Source organism: Conger conger, chromosome 2 (assembly GCF_963514075.1).
Source record: "Conger conger chromosome 2, fConCon1.1, whole genome shotgun sequence".
NCBI lineage: Eukaryota > Metazoa > Chordata > Actinopteri > Anguilliformes > Congridae > Conger > Conger conger.
Genome location: NC_083761.1, coordinates 9,219,320 through 9,242,762, shown reverse-complemented (window position 1 = coordinate 9,242,762; position 23,443 = coordinate 9,219,320). Strand labels below are relative to the sequence as shown.

General features: G+C 47.4%; 1 long non-coding RNA gene across 1 annotated transcript; it reads right to left on the bottom strand.

Annotated features, from left to right (window-relative positions):
- Positions 1-1,624: 1,624 nt before the first annotated feature.
- LOC133122460 (uncharacterized) lies at positions 1,625-16,859 on the bottom strand. Its single transcript, XR_009708101.1, has 3 exons — positions 16,746-16,859; positions 16,321-16,647; positions 1,625-4,971 (listed from the first exon to the last, which is right to left on the bottom strand). It is a non-coding gene; the product is annotated as an uncharacterized LOC133122460 (long non-coding RNA).
- Between the last annotated feature and the right edge of the window lie 6,584 nt (positions 16,860-23,443).

Below are 23,443 nucleotides of genomic sequence, written 5' to 3'. Positions count from 1 at the left end.
TAAGTTCGCTGAAAGACCCTAGAGGGAAGTACAATTTCAACTGCTACCTGTACAACAAAGATAAGGACGAGGGCCAATTTTTTTTTTTTTTTTAAACAAAGAAACAAACAACAGAGCAAAAGTGACCAAAGTTAACTTGCCTGGAGCAATTGAGCCAACCAAGAGGAACAGAAGGCGGGGTTTGTACTTTTTTTTAGTGCATTTCAAAAGAGCATTTAAATCCAAAACAATAATGCATTTCATTATTGTCGGCTGGTTATAACAGTAACTGTGTGAATACGTATACACTGCACAGGAACGCAGGCGATGCAGCGATCTCACACGTTTAAATCCCCTTTGATTTCAACTCTAACTCCTTAATCCCCACGCAAGGTCAGCAGCTGTAATATCAGTGATTAATATGTTTGTTGCCGTCTACCTGAATCCCGGTTCACCCCGCAGAAGTACAGTAGCGCAAACGAAGGTAGAAATAGCAACGTGATGGATGTTCTCCTTGGTAGGGAATTTTAACACCTTGACTCTATTTGTCCTCGGGCGTAAACTGTACAGTGTGGCGATAGGCCAACCAATGAGAGCTGGGGGCGCACAACAGCTGGACTGTGGTGATCCTCCACACAGCTCCGCAGTTCCGCTGCGAGGGCGCGCGTTTGGTTGAACCCGGCGTGTGCGTTTCCTAGCCCTGCTGTAGAGCGATGAGAGGCAGGCGATCGATCGATGGCGATCTGAAATGGGGTCAAAATGAGTCCGCGTACGATGTTTATTAACCAGGCCGGGTACTGAGAGGCAAGTGTCACCGCTCAGCACGGCAGTCTGTGCACTTTATTCACACCAGAGAGCCCACTTACTCAACGACTTGACTGCATATACAACATTTGCTCATAAAAACTAATGGTAGTATGGTGGAAATCACTACGCACACTCTCAGGACTGCCTAATGTTCCACGCACCTCTAGTTCTTTAAATTCTGTTCCCCTCATTCCTGGAATGACCTGCAAGAAATACTAAAACACTGGGAAATTTTAGATCCTTAATCGTGAATCTAGTTAATTGGGATTGCACCAATTTCAACCGATGCATGTTATTATTTCTTCTCTAACTTCATTTATACTTTTTGTTTTAATGTACTTCAGCAGCCAACCTCATTTTGTCACTGAGAATGTTAAATAACGACAAAGACAAGAATGTTACAGGAAAGCATGAAAATATTAATACGTGCATTAACAATACAAAGTTAATCTGCTGCCTTTTTAAAGGTTAATGAAAGTAAATGGCAGAGGGGAAACAGTGAGAATTCGCGTCCATGTGATACAGCTACCAGTCAAGGTCACATCAAGAAAAGTGTGGTGTGATAAGGTTCCGGAACATTCTGGTCACCTTACCTTACCTCTCGTTGTTCTTTCACCTGTGAGTTTCTAATGTTTCTAACGGACCGGTTCTAATGCTGAAGTCCAATACAGTACATGCTGCACTGGGAAATGATTCACAAAAGATTTCATGTGAAAGGAGGTTAAAAAATGACAGCAGTCACAGATTATGTCAAACCGTTTTATTTTTGATACACTGCTTTACAAAAAAAACTTTTAAACACACAATCAAGCTGAAAAGATGAAAACCCATAAATTGTTATTAAATAGTAATTATATTTACATATATTCTTTATACTTTGTGTGTAAGCCATTGTCATGTGTATACAGTAAGTACTAACTTATATTGTTTATTGCAAATTATTTTCATGTAAAAAAATGAGCTGGCCAAAAAATGAGACTGAACCCCTCCCTCATATAATAGGTTAAGAGATTTGTAAACATCTCACAATTATCACATTTTGTGACATTTTTCCAGGCCTTATTACTACAGAATATGTGACGACAGTCTCCCCCTACAAACCCTGGTCACCAATTCAGTCTTTGACTTACCTGCTTATGAACTTCCATTCTCACAGAGGTGACCCTGTGTGCGTGTGTGTGCATGCGTGCATGTCTGTGTGTACATGCGTGTGTCTGTTTGTGTGTGCATGCGTGCATGTCTGTGTGTGCGTGTGTGCACGTGTCTGTTTGTGTGTGCGTGTGTCTGTTTGTGTGTGTGTGTGCGTGTCTGTTTGTGTGTGTGTGTGTGCGTGTGAGTGCGTGGGTGCGTGCGTGCGTGCGTGCATGCGTGTGTGTTTGTTGGGGAGGGTGGCAAGGTCTTGATGAGTTTCATCCTTCTCTTACCTCATTATCTCACTGGTTTCTATATCAGCCATCTTCCTGCCACCTCCCTGTTGTAGTGAACCCACCACTACTCTAAGACTAGGAGTACTGACCTCTATGTGTGCATGGATGCCCTCTGCTGCGGTCGACTCCTCCTCCTCCTCCTCCTCCTCTCCCCCCACCACAGGACTGCCTGGAGACGCTCCTGAGAAACAGTGACGTGGGGGGGGGGGGTTTCTGTGTGACCTGGCCCCCAGGGAGCCAAACACATCCCTCCCCCCTCCCACACTCCCGCTCACCCCAACAACACACACTTTCCACCACACCTGCAGCCCAAGCCAAACAGCCGCTGCTGCCTAGAAACAGCTCTGCAGGAGAGGAAAGAGGCACGGACGCACTCAGAACCTTCCTGGTGCTAATCGCACCTTATTAGCATTCAGATAGGCTGGCATTTTTCCACCACGCAATCTTTCCTTGACAAACTTTGCAGAGTAGCTTTTTAACTACGGCTCGTTACGTTAAATAGATTTTACATTACATTACATTATGGGCTTTTGGCAGATGCTCTCATCCAGAGCGCTGTACAAGTGCAAAGTGCATAACCCATAACCAGGGACAAGTACGCTGAAAGACCCAAGAGGGAAGTACAGTTTCAAGTGCTAAGAATACAACAAAGATAAGGACTTGGGCCTTGTAGATTAATCTGATAAAGGATTACATCTATGAAACCGTTGTTATACAACACAACGTGAAAGAATGATATACACTTATGTAAGAACAACAATAATCAGCTTGCATAGATATGATGCAAATTGTGATATACTTTGGCTGCTATGGTTGGGTATGCGTCTGATAAATGTTTCTGCTTCCCCTGGTGTTTCTGAAGAACATGCGTTTCAGTAAAATTAGAGCGTCAGCACTTCAGTCTAATGTGGACTGTTACCATGACGCTAGTTTAGCAGAACATGCACGGCTCTGTCTGTTAGCATTAGAGTTAGCATTGTGCAGGACACCGTTGGCCATGGGGGAGATATTTTAGCATCGCTCCAAAGACCTGGGGCCCGGCATCAGAGAGACTCAGGCCTGTGTGCTGCAGTCGGGCGTTTGAGCTGCAGCCCCTCCCCAGGAGGAAACCAAACAACCATCGGAAGGGTGATCCTCGCTCGCTCAGCGGGAGTATAAACGGGTACTTCCTGCTAGCGGCTCCGTCAGTCTGTCGCGATCTCTCCCCAGACGGGCTGGTCTGGAGCCTGGACGGCTGGAGCGCGGAGCAGCTCTCTGGGTAACGGGCTGGTCTGGAGCTGCTCTCTCTGGGTAACGGGCTGGTCTGGAGCTGCTCTCTCTGGGTAACGGGCTGGTCTGGAGCTGCTCTCTCTGGGTAACGGGCTGGTCTGGAGCTGCTCTCTCTGGGTAACGGGCTGGTCTGGAGCTGCTCTCTCTGGGTAACGGGCTGGTCTGGAGCTGCTCTCTCTGGGTAACGGGCTGGTCTGGAGCTGCTCTCTCTGGGTAACGGGCTGGTCTGGAGCTGCTCTCTCTGGGTAACGGGCTGGTCTGGGGCTGCTCTCTCTGGGTAACGGGCTGGTCTGGAGCTGCTCTCTCTGGGTAACGGGCTGGTCTGGAGCTGCTCTCTCTGGGTAACGGGCTGGTCTGGAGCTGCTCTCTCTGGGTAACAGGCTGGTCTCGGGCTGCTCTGTCTGGGTAATGGGTCGATTACAGGGGGGGTCCAGTGTACAGTAACGCTGGAGTCTGTGCCGGCACAATGAACTTCCCTTCACACAGGAAGTGGCCTGTTTTTAACCACTCTGCAGTGCAGTCGTCATTTAAAACTAAATGTCAAAGTGTTGAGAACTGGTGCTTAAAATATACCTCTATAGGTCTAGAGCTCACAGTGGGACAGGCCTTGGGGGGGGGGGGGGTCTGGTGTACCCCCCAGCCTCATCTTTCTCTTCCTCTTCAGCTGCAGAAAGAGGTGAAGCAGCCATTTTACACAAAAGCCGCCCTGACCATATTTCAGACAGGTTTGCCACAGGTTGACATTTTATTTGGCTCCAGGAAATCCATCTTCTCCAGTAATGGTGAAGGCACGGTCATGAACATAAATGTACATCGTCATACAAGCCACATTTCCAAACTAATTTAATCCTATATGGTTAAAACGGATTTTAACACACATTTGTTGCTTGCTTTGAAAAAGCAGAAGCAGTCTTGTACTTCCATTTCCCTGTATCAGCGTTTAAGGCCCGTCCACACCAAGATCTAAAACTATAACAACAACGATGTGAGCATCCACACTGATGAGCGATAAAGCTCTGTAAATAGCCTCTCGGCTCGGTCTACTGACATTCTGAACGAGATGCTCTGTAATTTCGGACGGATTTTGATTGGCTGGAAAAAGTTGCTCTGAAAGTGATCCCAAAGATATCATCATCACTTGAGTTTGAACCATTTTTAAAAGTGTGTGTTTATTGTCACCGTTATAGTTATAGTTCTTGGTGTGGGCTGGCCTTTATAGTTCTAAACTCACTCACTCACTCACTGTCTTTGGCTCTGACGTATGCTCGACTTATACCTCCGGGGAGATTTTCTCAAACTGAGACTCCAAGATTTTAACATTAAAACTAATAACACAATACTTTAAAAAAGTTATTAATAATACTCAAGGGCGATGTTAGCATACCTAGCCAGTTTAGCGATACATGCTACGGACCAGAAGCTGGAATACGAACTGCGATGGAGCTGACGTGGGCTGGGGTCCCCTGGGTCTGTGCACAATCAGCTACGCCTTTCAGAGGAAACATGAAGTCGTGCATTCTTCTCATGTTCACGGACAATGTTGTAGCAAAGGTTCTGGACTTCAATAACAGTCAAACCTTCCAGGAAAAATCGGTTTGTGTGTTTTTTGGTAGTTTTTTTTACATTTTTGAACGCTGCAAACTTGGTCAAACGACACTACCTCAACCCCTTGCAAAGACACCTGCTAAAATCTTTACTACAAGTGGCGTAGCAACCGCAGTGTACTGGAAGCAGAGCGAAACAGAACACACGACGGCACAGCCAAAGAAAACACATTATCACAACACAGGAAATGAAGTGGAGAGGAGGAGCACTCAACAGTTAGTGTGTACAGAGTGCAGAGGCCTTCCCAAACTCCCTCACACCCTTCCAAGTACTGGAGCACTTCCTCAAACCAATAAATACGAACTCGAGCAGGAGGCGCTGAGTCTAACAGCGCTGGCTGTCTGAACCCTCACATTTTATAGCTGCTTGCACAACATCCCGGGACCAGCGGCCATTTAAAAGGATGAAAAATGTGTCGGGAACAGTGCAATTCTGCCTCAACCAAAGCCATTTACAGAGCCCACGAGTGTGTGCTTCTTTTTCATTCCCAACACAAAGACGGACAATGCAGATAGTGCTCCACCCTGGTGTAAAACCCAGCTATGACCAGCTTGAAATACCAGCTACCAGCCGTTTACCAAAACATAACTTGAGCTGGTCGAACAATGTTGAGTATAGAGCTGGTCCAACTGGTCAAGCAGCAACCAACTGTTTCAAAACCTAGCTTGAGCAGGCTTTTTTTCAGTAGGGTATACAAGAGGCAGATGACAGCTCTCCTATTGCGTGACAGAAAATGACTATCGCACATTATGAATTACTGACACTATATAAGAAAAGGAAACGCGGTACGTTGTGATGTTTTCGAAGGGAGGGCGTGCGTTTCCTGTGCCGGGTGTGAGAACCGAGGGAAGGGTGAGTGGGGTATGACCTCACGGGTCACGTGACCCGGGCCCCGCCCGTTTCCTCTCGCGGCTGGCGGTCTCCCGGGCCAGAGAGCGCAAACACCCCGCTCCCAGCCTCCTGACTGCCACAGCTGAGAGTGTAGGATGTTTACACTTCCTGGAGCTCGGGGGCTCTGGGGTCAAAGGTCACGCTGAGGAAGTGTAGGAGCTGGTTTATCTGTCCTCGTTATCGCCGGAAGCTGCCTTGTGATACTATAGGAATTCCCTTTCCTCCAGCCCACAGCACGGAATGAGATGAGCAGCTACAAAATGGCGTGTCCATACTTCGACCTAGGGCCATACATTACTGTACGAGCGCTGCTGGGATGTAGGATCGATCCGGTTCGTTATTGATCGGAGTTATGAAAGCGTGCAGTGAGCGCTGTCCTTAGCGCCAGGCTAGCAGAAGCAGCCCCAGCCCAGTGCAGGGGGAAGGGGAATCACAGAGCGGGGTGTATCTCCTGTACCGGCCAATAGGAGCTGGGCAGGCAGGAAGAGGAGGGGCCTGGGTGGAGTGGCCATCTGTCTCAGGAGGGTTACACACACGGGAGGAGCTGGAGGATGGTAAATGGTAAATGGTTGGCTTTTATATAGTGCCTTTATCCAAAGCGCTGTACAATTAATGCTTCTCATTCACCCATTCATACACACACTCACACACCAACGGCGATTGGCTGCCATGCAAGGCGCCGACCAGCTCGTCAGGAGCATTTAGGGATTAGGTGTCTTGCTCAGGGACACTTCGACACAGCCCGGGTGGGGGATCGAACCGGCAACCCTCCGACTGCCAGACGACTGCTCTTACTGCCTGAGCCACGTCGCCCCCTTGAATCTCGAACAGACCTTCCTTAGCTCGCTCTCTCACAACATGCTGTGGGGGAGAGAGAGAGATGGGGTGAGGATGTTAGCCGTAGCGGCTATCAGGCACACCCTTAAAACAGCCTCTGAGCTCCCCCAGCCCGGGACCCTCGACGGGGGGCTGGGAGGACAGAGCCTCCCTCACCCAAGGACCCTGAGAGGAGGAGGCTGGAGAAGAGACGTCAGCAGGGCCCAGACTGTTTGTCCGTCTGGGTAAATAAACACTGGGATGGGGCAGCAGCTGCTAACAGGCCATGGGAGGCACTCGCTCCCACAGAGCAACGTCATCGGAGGACAGGGAGGGGGCGGAGGTTACGGCCTCTCCTCTCTGCCAGCCTGGGACACCCCCCCCCTGACCGGAGCAGAGCACATTCCTCACACGCATTTCCTCCACTGGGGGGCGCTCCTCCGACCTATTATTGGTACCTATTATTATTCTGGCTATGGCCACTATTGTGCAACTGATTGTAAACCCATAGGGTCTGCTTTTGCACCACAGTCTAGTGCCAGGCATACACACTTCTCCAAACCCTGTTAGAGGGAGTGTGTGCAGTATCTGAAGGCCATGTGATGCAGACCTACACAAACACACACACACACACGCATATACACACATACACACACATACACACATACACACAATCTTACCTTTACTCACTAATCAGTATTTATAATGATTAATGATGATACTGTGTTACTTTATTACTGGTGGATATTACTTCGGATATTACTAACGATTACTGTTTTCCTAATGATTAGGATATTACTAATGATTACTTGTAATGATTAGGATATTAATAATGATGTATAACTGTATAACTAATGATTAGGAATGCCAATGATTAGGATATTACTAATGGTTAGGATATTACTAATGATTATTATATTACTGATTATGGCATTACTGCATTAGTCCTCATTACTGGAAGGAGAAGCTAAGAGGTGCGGGGGTTGAGTGTTTTGCTGAGGCTCATGGGAGTCTCCTGTGGGGTGCTGACCGCGCGTTTCCATGGCGCCCCTCCCGTTCGTCACTGCCCACTTCACCTTGACACGCGAGGGAGGCGGGGCTGGGCGTCAGACTGGCTGTCTCCGCGTCGCGCACAGACCCCCACACGCGATCGGTCGGAGCCACACGACTCCCCCACCCGCCAACCCGCCGACCGATAGCCAGGCAGACCCATTAACCCTTTCAGCTCCCGCTGAGACCAGTTCACTGCTGTGCCAGGAGCTGTAACAGACGCCTTTAAGGTGTGGAATTACCTTACGAACGTTACAAAATTACAGAATTAAAGAAGATTACAGTTATTTAGCTGATGCTTTTATCCAAAAGGGACTTGCAGCTGATTAGACTAAGCAGGGGTCAATTGAAGAATGTGGGGTCAAGGGCCTTGTTCAAAGGCCCAACAGCTGTGGCTACACTGGGGCTTGAACCACCAACCTTCCGGGTCCCAGTCAAGCACCTTTGCCGTTAATGACAGCTGCCCCATGACTGTCACATTCTGCTGTTGCCTGGGCGATGTGAATCCTGCCCTGTGGCCCTACGGGGCGTAGATACGTTAGTGTTCCTGCCCTGGTGTCACACACGGACCGTCTTTAACATTCGCCAGGTGAGCACCCAGAGACGGTGACGTCTGAGAGATCGGTCCAGAGTGCCGAAAAGGGGGAGTGTCCCCACAGTGATTGACAGGGGCAGCCATCGCCGTGAGGAAGTAATTAGACGCCCGGCCTCTGCGACAAAGCACCGGGAACTGCCCTGTGTTTATTCACCTCTCAGCAAGTTACATCCCCCAGCAATTCATTTTCTGAGGTCAGGCTGTTTGTGGTGTTGCTTTGACCTCAGGCCACCAGCTTTGATGGAGGGAGGTCCTTCATCAACGACGCTGTGACCGCCTACGCGCTGAAACGGCGTCCGCTCGCAGAGCGACCTTCCCCGGACGGCTGAAGGTCGCGTGCGGCGCGTCAGCGTTCCTCCGAAGGTCGCTCCTGCGGATCGACCCACAATGCAGCGGGTCGATTGGCTATCGATCGGGCCGGATCCCGCGCGAGAAAGAGCCGGCCGCGGAGAGGGACCCGGGACCCGGCTCCAGCCCTGCGCTAATCCGCCTCAGTTAACTCCGCAGACCCTGGGAAGGAATGTGTCTTAGGCCGGGGCGGAGCGGTGGGTTAATCTCAGAGAAATGCCAGGCCACATACCCCGGGGCTGACGTTTACACACAGGCCTCAACACCCCCGCCCCCCCCCGCCCCCCAGACCCTGTCCCACCCAGCAACCTGCCCCAGCTGGCACCCAGAGACCACTGGAACATTCTACTGCCCCCACCCAACCCCGAGTGACGGCAATTCCACACAGCGCGACACCTTTAAATTGAACACCGTGACAATCCCCCTCACCGTTAAATAAAGCTCTGGTCCCAGTCAGGGACGCGCTGGGGGCTGTATCTGTTGGACGATTTTTCATGTCAGGCTAAGGCTTGATTTTTTTTATAAAAAGTCACTTCTGTGAATATATTCAGCGTCGCAGTGTGACGCGGGGAGAAGGCTGTATAGGCAAACGTACACAGAAAAGTATACATTCAAAAAGTGTGTGTGCGGAGGAGAGCCAGTGTATCTCGGGTGGTCTCTGCACCATCTGTTCGGCTCTGTGTTCCTTATCTGAAACGCTGTCTCCTCCCCTGCTTTTCATCACTTAGCCTGCGACGGCGGCTAGCCTTTGCAGCTGGCGGGCTGTTTTTAGCTGCGCGGGCTAAAGGGGACCGGCTGTGTAGCTGGGCCAACTTGTTAGCTTCCAGATGACAAGCTTCCAGTTCACAATCTCTTATTTGACCCTGCTGATTGCTTTAATTCCTTTGTGATGTGTATATCCCTGTCTTTTAAGATTAAAAAGCAGAACCAATCGCAGACTATTTGCAATTGACAGACACAGTAAATGCAGCTTGTTTAAAACTGACAGGCTCCTAACAGTGATGATGAATTCAGTTAGTTTAAAAGGTCACAGTTTACAATAAGGATCAATTAATTTGCCTTAACTAATGTAATAATTGAATTACAAATACATTAGTTAAGCATGACATATCAAACTTTTCATTGGATAATCTATTTGTTAACGACTAGCTAATGTATTATTTACATGAATATACATACATTTATCATTATATAATTATTTTCATTCCAATATGAATAGGCATTAACTAATGTTGTTGTTAGAATGAATTAATGATGTACAAATACATAAACAAAGCTGTACAGATTAACTGTGCGGTGGTTAGTTGGTTAACAACTGCATTAGTTAATGCCAATTCATTGCAAAGTGTTAGCGTTTAAAATTTACTTCTGATGAATGTACAACCCTACGCCCCAGCTTTGCTGAAACCAATTTAACACAGGAATGAAGCCAATTAAAAAATAATAGAATAAAGTCTCTCACACCTAATGAAATCTACTGCCGAAGGTCGTAACACAAGGAACAACCCTTACCACAGTCGAGACCTCCCGACCTCAGTCAAACCTCCCAGTTATGCCTAGGCATAAATCATTCTAATATGATGGAAACTCTTAATCGTTTAATCACTTTCATCAAATATTGATGGGCGCAGAGAGATCCGGGGCGGGGCGGTCGGTGTTCAGGCTGCGGGGCTGAGGGGCCCCTCAGGATCCTGCGAAGGGAACAGCAGTTGGCGGCTGCAAACATCCGACTGAAAGCCCCCTCTTCTGCACCAGCTTCCAGTCAAGGATGTTTACAGTTGCCCCTACTGCCAGCTGTCCACGTCGGCCCGAAGCAACTGTCCCAGAAGCCAACCAAGAGCGCCAGAAGGTGGGGTTTGCACTTTGATAGTATTTCATAGGTTCCAGTACACCAGACAAGCTCAGTAAAGCGTAGAAAAGTATTTGAATCCAAAACAATTTCCGGCTAACCGCCAGGTATCCAAGCAACCCCACTCTGCTGCAGTAATGTTCCTTGGCTTTAGGTCACTAGATCTGTCACAATGAGGGAACGCACTGAACTGCACAACAAATCAGTGGTGTTTGTAATACTGACTGCCAGTTTGATGGTGCTACTGGTTTGTGTGTCTGTGTGAATTGTTTGTTAATTGGCTGTATCACTGATATTAATGGAATAAGTGGCAGTGAATGCTCCAGTTTATGTAATGTTAGTTTTGGTGGTTTATTCATATTGGCTATGTCACTGATATTGGTATAATGAGTGCCAGTAAGTAGCATTAAGGTTGCAGTTTGTGCGATGGGATTACTGGTTTGTGCATTTGCGCGAATGGATTGTTCATATTAGCCGAGTAGCATTAGGGTTGCAGTCTATAGGACTGTATTGCTGGTTTGTGTGTTTGTGTGAACGGACTGTTAATATTAGCCGAGTAGCATTAGGGTTGCAGTCTGTGATCAGCGTCCCTGGGTTGTTTAGCGTTAAGCTTGGAGTGAAAATGTCATGTTTGCAGTGGAAACACTGGCGGGTGTAAAGTGCACACAGTGACTGTTTTGCCAGCGCACTCCCACTGACCGCTAATCTGATTAACAGACTTTGCTAGCGAACCAGTTCTCCGGGAACCGGGAGCGGTCGGGAGATCAGAACACCCGCTCCTCTCGAGTGGCGCGGTCTGCACTCCCACCAGCCATCGCCCCCGTTTACCCGAAAAGCCGCAGCTGTGCACTTTCCTATAGAGGCCCCGGCTGAACAAAACAGCTCAAGGTAGCTTTTGAAACAGCTGGTCGCTGGTAATTTCAAGCTGGTCATAGCTGGATTTTACACCAGGGGTGTAATCCGTAACACCCCCCCCCCCCCCCCATCATCCCCACCTAACCCAGCCCCCTCCCGCTAAAGCACGGCTGACTTCGGTCACCTGCCGGGAAAACACTGACCGTGGCGGTTATATAACGTACGAGAGCTCGCCATGCATCCACATTGTGTCACTGTCAGCGCCAGCCACAGTGGCCCCCAGGGACCCAAATCACCCCTCTCGCTCCCCTGACTCCAAATCGGCCCGTGTGTATTCTTGGCCCTTAATGTATTTACGGAGCTATAATAAGACCCGACACCCTTGTATCTCTCCCTCCCCGCGTCCTCTGCGCACACCCGGTGCATTTGGGGTGACGGGCAGCGTTCTCCCTCAGGGAGGCGCTTTGGCGAACCTCCTCTCCGGGACGCCCGTGACCTCTCCTCCCTTTCGCGAGTCGCCGTGGGACCACAGGCCAGGCCCCGCCGTGACAGCTCGCGTCCCCGATTGGCTGCTCGAGGTCACGTGACCGCACCCTGCGTGTGCAATCACCTGCTACCGCCAAGGATGTGTCTGCGGAGAGGAACCACAGCACCACCCGGAGGACGGGAGGTCATGCTACACTGCAGAGTTCTGGGGCCGAACGGGCCCAGTAGCAGACGGCAGCCATCAGCCATCGGTGCAGTATTACTATAATAATAATAATAATAATAATAAACTTTATTTATAAAGCACATTTAAAACAACCATGGTTGACCAACGTGCTGTTACTACACATTACTAAGCATCAGCGCAGAGTCTGCATCGACTCGCTGACGTGAATTAAACCCTTTCACGGTGCGAGGTGGCAAATGTGATTAGAAGGGTTCAAAGGGTTAAAGGTCATCACCACAGCAGCTCAGCGATGGAATCTGCTTCTCCGGTGGCTCACAGCCACCCTGTACATGACACAGGCAGGGCTTCATACCACAGCGCGCCACAGGCTGGTTCATTCTCAGATCTGCTCGTCAACACCCCCCTCCACCCCAATACAGCCCCCCCCCCGCAACGGTCTGTGGTGTTCTGTTACCCCGCGTGTAATCCCCCCTCATGTAATGATCTAATAATAACCAGCTCCCCAGGCCCCGGCCGTCGGCCTGCCACTATATTTCATAAATCCCCGGCTGGGGCTCTATTCAAATTCCCAGGGTCCTGTTTTTTCTTCTTCTTCTTTTTCAGCCGCGGTGGTCAGGTCATGTGGGAACAAAGCAAACTTTATCGGAACACTGCAACCCGGCATTCCAAGGATTCTTAGCGCTTGGCAACCCTATAGCACAGTAAGGTGGGGGGGGGGGGGGGGGGGGCGGGGGGAAGCTCGCGCCTCTACGACCCACCAATCCCAAATTCGGTCTGACTTTCGCGCTGATTTCGCATTGGAGTCCCGGTAAAGGGCGAACACTGCGGCCCTCGTAGAATACCGCCGCTTTGATGAGCTATTTTTGGCAGAGCCTATTCAAAGTGTCTGGAGAATGACACATCGTTCACTTTTAGCCTTCTTTCAGTCTCTGTGGGGGGACGCACTTCTCACATAAAGAGAAAATTGTCTGGAGAAGCTGCAGAGAGCTGACGGAGATACTCCTTGCTACAGCACAGTTCTCTATTTTGAGAACGCAGCAAGACAAACTTCCCCTCAGGGAGAGCACATGCTTTCTGCTGTGAAGTGCACCCTCTCCCTTTATGCTTCAATGTAATGCTTCAATTGCAAAGTCAACTTTAGGATGTTTTTTAGTAAAGCCCCCCCACCCTCCCCCCGCCCACTTAATTCAGCTTGAAATTACAGAATGAAATATCATACAAGTACCATAAATGAACTACATTGGTATTCGTATAAAGCTGGCTTTAACGTGAAAGGGGAAACAAGGGGAGTGATTTCCTCATCAGACAGTATTTTATTCTGCTCCATCCTGCTCCATTCAGGCACGGTGTCATCGCAACGGAGCTGCTGTCGCCTCGGTTACCTAACACACATCACGCCAAGGTCACGCCAAGGTCACAGCACCGCTAAACAAACACATGGGATTTCTCCGGGGGCGGGGGGGGGAGGAGACAGGAGTCACCCGAAACGCATTCGCGCTTCCCAAAAAGAGGGGTACGGACACGGTGTCGACAGGCCGCGAACGACGCGTTCGAATCCGCGGCATTCGGGGCACGAGAGAGCGGGCTGTAGTCTGTTATTCTGTGAGCTCTTCAGACGGTATTGAGTGGAAAAAAACACTTTCCCCTCTCAGCCTGGCACACTGGATCTCGCACAGATCAAGGGCTTCAATCATCAAAGCATTCTTTCTGAAATCAAACTTGAGCCACATTTTTCTTGAGAGCTGTTGCTGCACTGAGCCTCTTTGGGGGGGGGGGGGGGGGGGGACATGGCCAGAACACACTGAGTACTATGATCTCCCTGACCATTCAACAGCTCAGAGTACTTTTCCATCAGGAGTGAAACTCCGCGACACTCAAAACCACTCAAAAGCCCTGTGGGTTTTATTCAGAACGGACTAATCTAAATAACGGCATTGCTGTGTGCAAACGCAATCCACGTTTGGAATCTCAATTTTCCTTGGTATTCAAATCTTTTACATGATACATGATTAAACGCATAAATGGCAAATAAATGTATTAACGTGTCATATACTGTTAGTTCACAGACACTGCGCTGGAACACACAACTCGGCATAAACGTGAGGCAGATTCTGGCATGGAAAGATCCTCTCAATGACGTAGTTTTACCCTTTATCAGGAGACCACAAACATTTGATATTAACAAGATGATTTATACAAGATGGCTTGTACTCGCTTTACTTTAAAGTAAGGTTGGCTTAAATATTCGCTCAATCTCAGGGCAATCTGAAGTGTTTAATGGAAGGTCCAGTTATTAAAAACAGAAAATGAAATTGATGTTGTGTGGGCTTTTTTGTAGTTTCTTGTACAAGATGGCGTGTACTTACTTTACTGTAAAGTAAGGTAGGCCTAATTCTTCACTCATGAAAAAAAAAAAAAGAAATGTGGTGTTTTTAGTAGTGCTCCACACTACAGCGTGCGTTAGGGAGGTCTAAACTGAGGCCTGTGCCCTCAGCGCGGGTTTTTACGGAGTCGCGCGTAACCTTCACAACCGTCCATCCCCTTCCCGGCGCAGTTCATTTAGTAAAAGCTCAACCGCTCGGTCACATGTGTTTCCATTCTTTATCAGATGGGACAGATCGCTCCTCCCCCTGCCCTGAGAGGAAACGCTTCCATTCCAGTTTTTGTTTTTTGTATTTTAACTAAACCCCCCCCCCCCCGGCAGCAGCTGATCAGATGAGGCTCGAACCCGTGACCTTGTGAGAGGTCACTCCCCTGCCCGCTCCACGGCCATATTCCAGGCACGCTCTGAAACAGCGCCCCAGGACCAGGACCAGCCAGCCAGCGGTGGGACCCCAGCACTGATTAACGCCGCTAACTAGCTCAGGTCAACCCGGGCGTCACCGCTTTGCCTTCCAGAGAAACCTCCCAGCGCATTTTTCACAAAACTTTATCAAATATTATATTTTAAAACAATGTTAGACATTTTTTTTATTTAATGTGCCAATTTGGTTTGAGATTGTGTGTGCGTGTGCAGGCTTATGTGCTTCTGTGTGCGTGTGTGTGTCCATGTGCCTGCGTGTGTGTGTGTGTGTGTGTGTGTGTGCGTGCAGGCTTATGTGATTGTGTGTGCATGTGTGTATATGTGTTTATGATGTGCTGTATGTATTTCCTAGTAATGCAGGTACAGAAGAACAGAGCTTATATACTTAAATCTGCTGAATAGGTTTTGTATTGGAGGCCTTTGCATATTGCATGTACCTACAATGTACTGTACGAGAGATGGTCCTGATACAACCCAAAATGCAGATAAGGGGCAGGAGTGGATTAAGATGGATAAGAATGTCACTGCTCGCTCAAAGTAGCCCAACAATAGCCCAAAATAACCCAACATCCCTCCTAAGGTAGGCAAGACTTTATAAAACTTAGGAAAAGCATTTTATCCTTTCTGTGCCTTCACGCTGAGCGATAGAATATTTCAGTCCTTTGGGACAGCATCTGCAATTGGGCCTAACGAAAACGTACCTTCGCAGTTTCAGCTAAACAATCACCACACGTACTCATATATTGATATGTTATCCCAAACCCACGTGGAAATAAAAGACCTGAGAAAAGTTGTTCTCGAAACACCTGTCCACTCGTATGTATTTTTCTTATATTTCTAAAATGAAAATCTATATTTATAAAAAGAAATAGGCCTATATAGCCTATGCAACGTGTAACCTACATGATTATGGATCGTATTTATACAAATATTTCTCTGTACTTATATGTTGATTACGGTAGGCTATATTAGTTACACAGAAGGTAGGTAAGCGGTTGATATTGCGTTGCATGTTGCTTGCAACCGAGGAACATCTGTAAAGCACCATTGCATTGGTTTCCTGTCATACCCCACAACGCATCGGAGTAAATGTTTCTACTGCCTCGTTTATTTTTCTTCTTATAATTGACGAGTCAACTGCTACATTGCGTGCGTCTATAAATACACACATGTGTACAAACAACTTTCGTTACGGGAACGTGTTTTGTGTTGTCATCGTGATAAACATTTCCATAAACTATGCTCTTGAAGGCATTTCAGTAATATGTTAAGCAATAAAAACGAATGTCTAGCGGAAACAATGTGACGGTTATCTATCGTCACATGTACGTGTTTTTTTCTGGACTTACTCACCAAGTTGCCTTGACCGTGAAGAATGAAAAGTGAAGGGTAAACTATATGACCCCTGCTGTACTGCGCTCGGATCAACTTTCCGCTACTCCGAGTTGCAACGGAGTCATTGACTTCTTGTTCAGCGACTCTTCGGCATCGACTCTTTCGTGCTCTTTTCGTGTTTCAATAATGATAGTCATCGGAGGATTTGTTGATGTTTTTGATCCCGATGGTGATCCCGTCTCTCGCCATGTTCTTTGTCTGGTCCGCTATTTATCACGTAGCTATAGCATGGGTCGGACAGCGGAGAGGCTTCCTCTCGAGGAATATCTCACGCTTTCTACAGATCTTACAAATAAAAAAAGGCAATATCAGCAACGCAAAACATCGAGGCAAATAACATGCGAGTTTGACAGCTTATTTGCATCCGCGTATAAACATTTCACCTAGTCAAGTATTTCGAGATGGAAACGGGACGGTTGAGGGGTGCTCTTTTCGCTCTGCTCACACTCCTACCCCAGATCCCTTCACTTGGCGATCCGTCAGTCTTGACTTTCTCTATGAAGGTTCTTTAAGTTTGCCCGGCCCTCTTTCCTGGCAGTTCTACGGGGCGCTGACCAATGGCCATCTGAAATGCGCCTATCAATGGAGAGACCTCACATACGAGCTCACGCGTACGCGCAAGCGCAGTGTCTTGCGTTTACTGGCATATTGACCTCCAGATTGCAGCTATTCACATTAGATTATTTTTTTTAACTGTAACGGTTTACTGTGAAGTGCTTTATAAATCAATTAAACAGACAAATTCATTTGTATTTATTCGTCGTTGTGGCGTTTCCCGTGGAAATAATTTTCAGCCTAACGAAAAAACTTCCTTGTTGTAGGCTATTAATCAAGGCTTGTGACCTTCGTGCGACTAATGTAATTTGCATTTGGTTCCTCGCAGCGTGGCTATATATTTCGAATCTATATTTTGAATTTCCGTCTTTAAAAAAACGTTTATTTGCCGTTTAAGTGCAGTAATGTACAATTATTTGAGCCAGTAAGCAACGTGACGTTTCAGCTTGCAAGTACTTTGCTGTAAACCAGAGGGCACGGAGAGCCCGGACATACCTCTTAAAATGTTATTTGTGGGTTGGTTGGTTTGGGCTGTAGTTCGGAATTTAAAGTGTTACTGCATGTGCTGTGCCTGAAGGTCCTGTATCTGCGCCCCCCCTCGCTGGGGGACTGCTGACACGGGACAGTGCCGCTGAGATGCTATCTCCTGTTGTTTCTCGGGAAAATAAATAAACTCCCACGAAGGTGGTCTAATACTCGGCCTGCTTTGTTGTTGTTGTTGTTGTTGTTGTTGTTGTTGCTGTTGCTCACTTTATTGTACAGAGACTATTTCAGGTCTCCCTGCATTAGCTGGTGTACAGTACAGTCGGTTGCTGATATTGTTGACATGCCGGTCATTTATTAGAAAGGTGTTCAAACAGGCAGTCTGCTGAGTTCTGCAGTTGCTGACACCTGGGGTGGTGATGGTTCAATCTTCAATCTGACCTAGCCGGGGTGACCTTTGACAAACTGGCCCTACTGTAAGGTGAGTGAGCCATGAGATGAACTCTGTAATCATAACAAAGAGAGATAATAATAATAATAATAATAATAATAATAATTATTATTATTATAATAATTATTATTATATAGAAACTCCTTGGGTCAATTGCAATATGCTTAACTTGAGTTTAAACCGCAGGTTTAGACCACATATTTGCATTTCAACTGGAGCAGATATCCATAGCTGTGGACTAAGATTGAGCTGTTTCTACAGTTTAAACTCCAGCTAAAGCACACTGCAATTGACTGAATGATGTCATTTCCACAATTTTATTTGTATTCATTTTGTAATGTATCACTATTCCTGTTCCTGTTTCTGTGTGTATGCTTTTGAAACATTTACACTACCAATCTATTTCATACCAATTAATTTGAGTGAGAGACAGAGAGAGAATCAGACACTGAACAACACAGGACAAAGAAAATTAATCTGTATACAATATATTTGAAATACCTGTAAATATATGATGTAAAAATAGTTTGGTGTATTTATTACATCTATAAGTACATATATAAAAACACATGTTGTTCCCATATTTCCATATATAATTGGTTAGCTCTAATTAGGTACAAATCCCCTGCTGGGGTGGAATTTACATTATATGTATATGAACATTACGGTCATGACTCCTGAAAGGGGTTAAAGCCACATCCTCACTGTTGGCATTATGAATAGACATTTCCGTACCGTTCGTGTCTAAATGTCGTGCAGACACAATGTGTTAATGAAAGGTTGAGCGCAATACATAAACTTGAGTCAGGGGAGTGGTGTTGCATGGCGCAGTAAAAGGAGTCCTTGGAGAGAGATTGACTACAGTGCGGTGTAAAAATAACAATAAATCTCACGACACGAGGGGGGGGGCGGTGGACACACGGTCGACACAACACAAGACATTTTGGGCTGACCGTAGTATGACCGTTTCCAGCCTGGTCGGTGTCCACGGGACGGGGAACAGATGAGGAGGAGGGTGGTTATTTGGCGTGGGACTGGAGATGTGGCGTGAGACGGATTGTTGTTGTTTGGCGTGTTGTTTTGGTGAATGACCGTATATTCGTGACGGCACACCTGTGATGCTAGCTAGCTAACATCACCTGGATCACATTGGCGTTACAGCACAGTACAGTGACTGAGTTAGAATGAGTAAAATTAGTATTTAATGAGTACACAACTCATGGTAAGACCTTATGAGACTACACTGGTAAACACATATCTCTTACTCCACTGTTCTGCCTGTTTATGTGCAGAATTAACCGTCTATGGCTGTTCTTGCAGCGGGTCGGCCTGGGAGATGTGGAAAGTTAGCCAGCTTGTATTCTTTAGGTGACCTTGGGCTGTCCCCAGGTATCCGCTGTGCATTCGTGCAGACGTCCCGGTCCTAAGAGTCAGTCAGATGCAGGCTACACGACGCTGGTGATCCAGCTGAGGAGCCAGTGGGGTATTTTGAATGGAAACAGGCTCGTAGGGGCCTGTCACCTGAGTCAACACGGAGAAAAACAACCTCCAACAGCTCAGACTCTAAATCCTGTTCCACATTTACTGCAGCGGGGACAAGCGCGCTGGTCATGTGTACGGCATTACCACGTGCCTTTGTGTTGACATCAGCGACACGCCTACACCGGGTCACCTATAAAACGTCCCTGGGATACACCTCCCTTGTCATGTCATAGAGCAGGGGTGTCAAACTGAATCCCCAGGGGGCTGCAGTGTCTGCGGGTTTTTGTGGTTTCCTTTCAGTCGGCTGTCAATTATGGCCTTGAGAGCAAGGTGTGTTGATTCTTTTGGCAATCAATGGCTCCAGTGAACCACGGGTGCCGATAACAACCCGAAAACCAGCAGACAGAGCGACCCTCCAAGACTGGAGTTTGACACCTGTGTCCTAGAGCCTTGCTTCCCAAACTCTGGTCTGTGGTCCAGGGCCAGTCCCTAGCAACAGGGCTGCCGGTCCCCAGCAATCAGTCATTCATAATAAAATGCACGATGCTGTTGACTCTACAACGTGTGGGGGGTCCCTGAGACTGTGAGACTTGAGTATTGTCAGTCCACAGGCTGAAATTTTGGGCCACTGTCCTACCCATGTATGAATATCCATGCATGCTGTAGCTACATACATAAACACATACACACACACACACACACACAGACACACACACACACACACACACATGCTCATTCTAATAGGGAAATTCTGCCCTCAGCCCTACATAAACAGAGCCTCCCATGAATAAAGCCTCTGCTCCTTAAGAGATACATTTAAATGTAATCATGATTCACTGGCAAAAAGCGTATTTCATTTTAGGGCGATGCCATTGCACCTCTCTACTGTACCATTCACAAGCAGAGGCGTGTCCCTCTCACAGCACAAGGGTAGAGGAAGTGTGCAGAGTTCAGAGCCTATTATGTTTCCTCTGCCCCACTTCCTGTCTGCTACTTCCCCCTGATAAGCCCGCCCAGCCTTCACTGTAAACCGAAATGCAAGAAGCGAAATGCGTCTGCGAGACTGGGGCAGGGAACCGAGTGCATAACGTGTCTCGGTAAGAACGTGTTGTGTTCGGAGACACTTACACAGAGCGACAGACGCATCCTACAAGCCGTCAGCACAGCTGAGTATGTGCTATGAGCTGGAGCAACTCAGGTTATAAGGATATAGGCTACACACACACAGCCCCAGATGACATCATCACACATGCAGAATGGGGGTGTGACTATGCAGCAGCTGCTGCTGCTATATGCAAGCAGAAGAATGTGTACATATGTCAGCTTGTCATATAGGCTCAGGCCTGCTGTGCAGGAATGACTCGTGGCTATCTATAGGTACTAGTGCAGGGAATTTATGGAATCTGCTCTCCTAAAGCTTCATTTAGAACTACATTTTTGTTCTTTAAGGAACAAATTTCCCAAATTGTACTGAAAGGTACAATATTGTTCTCTTGGGTAGAAATCAGTACCTTTTACAAACAAAAGAATTTACAAATATATATTTAATCCAATGGCAAGGGGTATGATTACCACCCCAGCGACAAGCTTTTGTACCTTTTTGGGCAGTTTTCGTACCTTTATTTCTCAGTGTATACCAAAGAATAACATTACAGGACGTACAGTAATGTGATTATAATGCGTGCACAGAATGCGCTGGGTCTGTTTGTCTGTAATGGGCTAAACAGAGGGGCCCCGCGATTAAGCCATCCTGAACACGCAAACTCGCGTCTGTGATTTATTTCCTCAAACAAAGCCAGACGTGATCGTTATCTCTGTCCTGTTTCTGTAAAGGCGGGAGCGTGCGTGTGTGTGTGTGTGTGTGTGTGGGTGTGCCGCATCGCAGGCTCCACGCTGAAATCGGTGGAAATTAGATTCCCGTGTAATGGGGGAGCGGGTCAGTCGATCATGCGTACCTGCCCTGTCTCCTGCTCCCAGTGAGCTGCAGTCGGTGTGCGTGGCGGAAACTCACTGAGCCGGGTTCTGCAGACTCACTGTCCGTGTATGTCATGATTTAATGAATTACACTCATTGTGGAGAGACCTGTGGCATCTTTTGATTCTGGCTGCTTTATCGCTGGCCGGATCATCTGATTGCAAAGTATTCAATTTCATTCATTCTTGGGTTAATATTGTTTATTCAACTCTCTCTACCTCTCTATCTCTCAATGGTGAAAGTGTGGGTTTATAGCACGTTTCTAGAGCCATAAGGATGTGTGGTTCTTCAGTGTACAGAACCGTGCACTCCATGCCCCAGCCCACAATGCAAGGGTTCTGTATGAGATCCCATACACAAATCTGATATATGTCTCATATATTCTGTATTCTTTTTATACAGGGACATACAGTATATGGCCATATATCAGATTTCCACATTGGATTGCCCCACAGTCCAGGACGGGCAGTGTTAATCACCTCAGAACCTAATGATTGCTGGGACTAAAAAACAACCAATGACCAGAGGAGTTTGAAAACTGAGCAGAGGTTTCCCTCCCTTTCTGCGCTTGCTGTCACAGCAGTGTTAGTAAAATCGATGCTACAGCAGTCGGCTAATGGCTGGATCATTGTTCACTGTGTAGCAGTTCTCCTAACAGCTGACCAACCCCTCGGCTCTCCCGCTCCGACTGCCTGCAGGCTGGGGAGACTCAGTGAGGGCGGCGTGCGAAACGCCGGCCTACCTGCAGCTGCGCTGATGTCAGGGCCCTGGAGGAAGGCTGTTAGCTGGGATATTAGTGCAAACACAAACCCAGTTTCCTCTACCCGGAGAAAAAATCACTTTCACGCACCGTCAGCTCTTTCTTCTCTACCTCCACCTCTCTGTCTTCACCTCTTTCTTTCATTTGTTTTTTTACATTACATTACATGTTGTTTGGCTGCCGCTTTTTATCCAAAGCGACTTGCTTGATTAGACAAAGACAATGTGGTGCAATGTTAAGGTTAAGGGCCTTGCTCAAGGGCCCAACAGCTGTGCAGATCTTATCGTGGCTCCACCTGGGCTTGAGCCAGAATCACCAGCTACAAGTTTTCAAAACATAGCTTGAGCTGGATTTTTTTCAGCAGAGTAAACCTCAATCCACATTAATAAAATACAAATTCAGTTTTTTGGTCAACAGAATCTTTGTGTTTGTCTGGGAATTGAATCTATGGAACTGTATGTCATTTCTGGTGGAGTGAGAGCACTTTTATCCGTGCTCTGTACGTGTGACTGTGCGACGGTGTTCAGCCCCTCTGTGTTTGGGCGTTTGATAGTTAGCGCACACACCCAGAACTCAGCAGAAGCGCAGCGATCCCCACACAGGCGCGACAGTAGAGCATGCGGGATCCGAGTGGGTGCCTTTGGCTTTCTGTGGTGGAGTTAATGTTTACCCAACAGACGGGGGCCGTGGCTGTCCTTCAGAGCTCCACTGAATAACTATGGGGAAGAACACCGTGCCTCTTCAGCCGTATGTGCATTAAGGCTGCTGAAGTCTCGCTCCTCGCATCAGACTGAACGTACACATACAAAATTAAACAAACTCTTAACAGAGGTCATAGAGTCCAGGAGAACCCATGTGCGCTATTTTGGAGTTCAAAGTACTTTTTAACTCTAAAAATAAAGTATTGTATGCTGAACATGTTGCTGTGCGGCTGCAAAGTCATACCCTTTTTGGGGGGTGGGTTCAGGGGGGTTCAGGGGGGGGGGTGGGTGTTCTCCATTTAATGGAAGAGTGCGCACGGTGCATGGATGAGAGGTCATGAAGTGTTATGGTGGAATGTAGGGACACACACACACACGCACGCACACACAGACACCACACACACATGCACACACACACCGCACACCCACTCACTGTGGAAATAGCTTGATTTCTTGGTTTTATCACAACTAATGTTCTACTCTTCTTCTAAATGTGACAAATTTGTGTTAAAATACTTACATGAAAATCACACAGTCAATTATTGCACCTGGTAAACTTAATGACGAATCTTAAAGAGTGTATTTCTTGTGATTTAATTACCAGTAATGTATGACCAAAGAAAAGTTGCACAAGGGTTACACATTTATAATGTCATAATATGAATGAGTATTTAT